This window comes from Palaemon carinicauda, chromosome 7, assembly GCF_036898095.1.
Source record: "Palaemon carinicauda isolate YSFRI2023 chromosome 7, ASM3689809v2, whole genome shotgun sequence".
Taxonomy (NCBI): domain Eukaryota; kingdom Metazoa; phylum Arthropoda; class Malacostraca; order Decapoda; family Palaemonidae; genus Palaemon; species Palaemon carinicauda.
In genome coordinates, this window is record NC_090731.1 from 67,415,511 (window position 1) to 67,420,510 (window position 5,000).

Below are 5,000 nucleotides of genomic sequence, written 5' to 3' on the forward strand. Positions count from 1 at the left end.
GTAGAGCGCAGACCTCCGCTGCAGCAGCTTATTTATCAACCTTTTGCTCAACTTTGACCTTTGACCTTAACGTGTATTAATTGGCCAGGATTTTCATACACTCAAATATGTACCAAGTCTGAAGTCACTGTGACCACTATGTCCAAACTTATGGGTGATTACGTGAATTGGACATTTTGCGTGACCATGACCGTGACCTTCGACTTTGACATTCTAAAATTAGATTATTACCAGCTTTTTACATAAACGTTAATCCCTGCAAGTTTCATTACTCTACGATTAAAATTGTGGCCAGGAAGCTGTCCACAATCAAACACACACACAAGCACAAACGCACACAAATAGGGGTGAAAACCTACCCTTCTTCCCATTTCGTTGGTGAAGGTTACTATAGAGAAATGTAGAGTATTGTGAGAGTTGACATCAATTTTGGGATGAATAATAAACAGGAAATGTGATATTGGATGAGGTAAATAATAGAATTAGAGAATATGATGATAACTTAGAAAGACGGTAATGGAGATATGCTCTCAAGCAGGGGCGTTAGACTGATGTCATTACAGGGTAAGGAGAAAGACAAGACTAAATAACGTAATGGTGAAAATTCTGATCAGATATGAGAAAGGTTGAAAAGGAATGAACTGCAGAAATAATTGCTAGTTGCAAAAGGTGACAGGTAACCGAATTATAGCATAGTATTTTTAAGTATAGCAGCGTATAGTATGTGGTAGTTGAGCGAAGGATACAGTGAACAGAAAGACCAGTAAAAGTAGTACATTGCTTGTCTTGATAAGGGAGAAGCTATTGATAAAGTGTCCTCTGAAATGCTTGTACTATCATAGTTGAAGGATGCACTGCATGATCTTCACATGAGATTGAAGAAAAAACTTATTATTGTATCAATATGGATGGAATTTATATGTGAAAGAAAAAAAAAGAAAATTTTTATGAGCAAATTAAAACATGTGTTGAAATATCCTAGTGGGTGAAGAGTTATTATTAGAATAAGCAAGTTTGTTATTTTTCATTGCCTTTGTCTTACAAAAGAGGGGATTATAGAATTCAAGAATACGCAAACAGTTTGTTTGGATATTTGAGGGATAAGAATCATGATTTTTTAAAGAAGACACTGATAATTATTGACTGCGAAGTGAAGCTCTTGGGCTAGAAATGTAAGAAAAGAATATAAACACACACATACACACACACACACACACACACACACACACAGAACATGGAACTGTAAGGTAATTTTACAATGACGGGAAAATATTGAGAAGCCACATAAATATGAAAATGAATATTCTGTTAAAAATGAAATTTGTTGACTTATAACATTTTTGTTTCAGTTGTACAGTTGGCTTCATTAATTCGGTTACATGAAGTCTCTTTAGCTTCCCAAAAAGTGTACCGGAATTAAGGAAGCCAACAGTACATATACTACGGAAATTCTAACACAAAATATAATATATACTTTATACGGATATCTTGGTTTATATGCAACACTCAGAAGAAACCCAAACCACAAAAAGAACCTTTTTAAAAGTCAATTCTTTCCTGGCAATAAGGGGAATGGAGATGGACGGATATAACCCTATACTTCGTAGGCCAAATTGGGGCCGGCGAGAACACTGTTATCTTCAACAGCTGTTGGAACTAACCCTTTTCGTCTATCTCTACTTAGTTTGATATCATAACGTATTCAAATGCTGTCTTCCTTCATCCCCAAGACTTTTCTGGATTTTTTTAGCATAATAATCTTAAATTAAATCATTTCCATTCTAAATATAATATAATTTTGTCAGTACAATATATTAAATGACTTCAAATCTTGCTTAGATTTACATATTCATATTAAAAGGGAAATTAAGTTGATGAAAGAGTTGTTTCTATGATTTGGCATAATTTACAATCAAATACAATAATTCATATATATATATATATATATATATATATATATATATATATACACACATATGTATATATATATATATATATATATATATATATATATATATATATATATATATACACACATATGTATATATATATATATATATATATATATATATATATATATATATATATATATATATATATATATATATACACACATATGTATATATATATATATATATATATATATATATATATATATATATATATATGTTTGTATATATATATATATATATGTATATATATATATATATATATATATATATATATATATATATATATATATATATGTGTGTGTGTGTGTGTGTGCGTGTATATTTATATATATATATATATATATATATATATATATATATATATATATATATATATGTGTGTGTGTGTGTGTGTGTGTGTGTTTTACAAATTGGCTAACATTGCCTAATACACTTAAACAAAACTTCGCAGATGCTAATTAATAAAAAAATTAAGGGAAAAATTAATATTTCTCAAAAAAGAAAAAAAAAAGAAAATATGATTTCCATTTTAATCGCATCAAGAAGAATAATGTGATTTCTATAGATTGGTTGTTAAAAGGTGTAAGAAAAATCCCGTGAATATTTTTTTTTTTTTTTTTTTTGAGATTGATGGTGCCTCTATTGTTAGAAAACCCTTTATTGTACTTTTTTTTTAAAGTTTAACTTTTCGGTTTCCGAAAGGGGAAATGGAGCTGTCCTCTGCAAACTCAAGGAAAAATGTTTTGTTTTTTTATGAGTTTACTTTATACATACATATATATATATATATATATATATATATATATATATATATATATATATATATATATATATATATATATATATATATATATATATATATATACATAAATACATAGGCAAATAAGCCATATACATTAGTACATTAATGTCTAGATTCTCTTACCGACTTCGGGATCAGAGCCCCAGGCGGAACCACTCAAAGACAAAAGCTTCTGACCGTCTGGGAGTCGAACCCTGATCCAGAAAACTTGTAACAACAGTGACGTACCACTTAGCAACTTTGAGTGGTTACACCTGGGGCTCTGATCTGGAGGTCAGTAAGAGAATCCAGACATTGATGTATAAAAATATATGGCTTATTTGAATATGAAAAACACGTCTAAATGTGCAAAATTCTTTATATATATATATATATATATATATATATATATATATATATATATATATATATATATATATATATATATACATACATATATATATATATATATATATATATATATATATATATATAAATATATATATATATATATATATATATATATATATTTATGTATATATATATATATATATGTATATATATGTGTATATATATATATATATATATATATATATATATATATATATATATATGTATATATATATATATATATATATATATATATATATATATATATAGACACACACATATATATATATATATATATATATATATATATATATATATATATATATACACATATATATATACATTTATATATATACATATATATATATATATATATATATATATATATATATATATATATATATATATATAATGAAAGGCATGGAATTTTCTTTTATATTACCAATTATATCACTCAAATTTGGAGGAGTATCACAGCCAGTGAACAATACCACTGATATGAAAAATCTACGCATACCCATCGAATGAAAATATGAATTTACATTGGAGTAATATAATGCAAGAACATACTAAAAGAAAAATCTATCAATATCCTTTTGAAATTTTTAATAGATGTAAATAATTCATAAAATACAAACATGTTTTCTAGATATCCATTATCTTTCTATAGAAAGGATTTAATATTTTCAAATAGTTTAGAAATAAAATGAAAATATCACTTGAAATGAACATCTCCCTATCAAACTATAGCCTTTAAAAGACTAGAAATATACGATCACAATGTATCATCTGGCAATGACACGACACCTCTCTCCCAGACTGGATTCTTTCCAGGGCGATAGTTTCTAGCGAGTAATTGCTTCCTGGAAAGTAAAAGCCTGTAAGGAAACTCCTCGATCTCTCTGCATGGCACAAATAGACCAGAGCTCGAAGGACACTGCTCTTCGAAATGAGACAGCCCTATTAATTTTACCTCCGCCAACGAATTTGGAAGGAGGTTATGTTTTCGTCCCTGTATATGTTTGTGTGTGGGTGTGTTTGTTTGTGAACAACTTCCTGGCCAATATTTTGATCGTAGAGTATTAAAACTTGTAAGGATTAACTGATATATATAAAGATGGATGTGAATAGATTTTGGAAAGTCAAGGAAAAAGGTCAAGGTCAGAGTGAAGCAAAATGTCCAATTCACATAATCAGCCATAAGTTTGGACATCGTTGTCAGAGGGACTTCAAACTTGGTTTATAGTGGAGTGTAAGAAATTCCACGACAATTAATAAATATTAAGGTCAAAGGTCCAGGTCAAGGTTAAGCAAAAGGCTAAAAAATAAGTGGCTGCGACGGAGATCTACACTCTACTGAGTACCCCTTTAGATTTTTAAAATAACAGGTATTTAGTTACGTGCAATTTATGATTTGGTGTTGCATGTAAAAACTGCTGGAGCATCCATTTCTAAAGTATGTTTATTCGTGCACTAAAACCTTAGGTAGATTACCATTAAGGTATTCAAGAAATGTAATTGTATTACGTTTTAATCACTGTATTCTTATGGGTTACACCTCATGACTTGGAATATATAAATAATTTCCCTCCAGATAAAGAAACACACAAGAAATGTGTGAGTGGTTGCTTTTATATTTTGAAAAAAAAAGGTGAGTTAAATCCCTCCATCGCTTTATCTGCAGTTGATTAAGGATAGTAACAGCATTATGTATATGTTTGGTTTCACGTAAAAGATATTGCTAATCTAGGTGGAAGACGAAAATTATATTAATTAGTCTATTATGTTTAATATACTATAATTCCAAGGGCTGTTAGAGATTTTACAATCAGGCAAAAGCATGACTATTCTTTTCTTCTGATTATTATTACCATTAT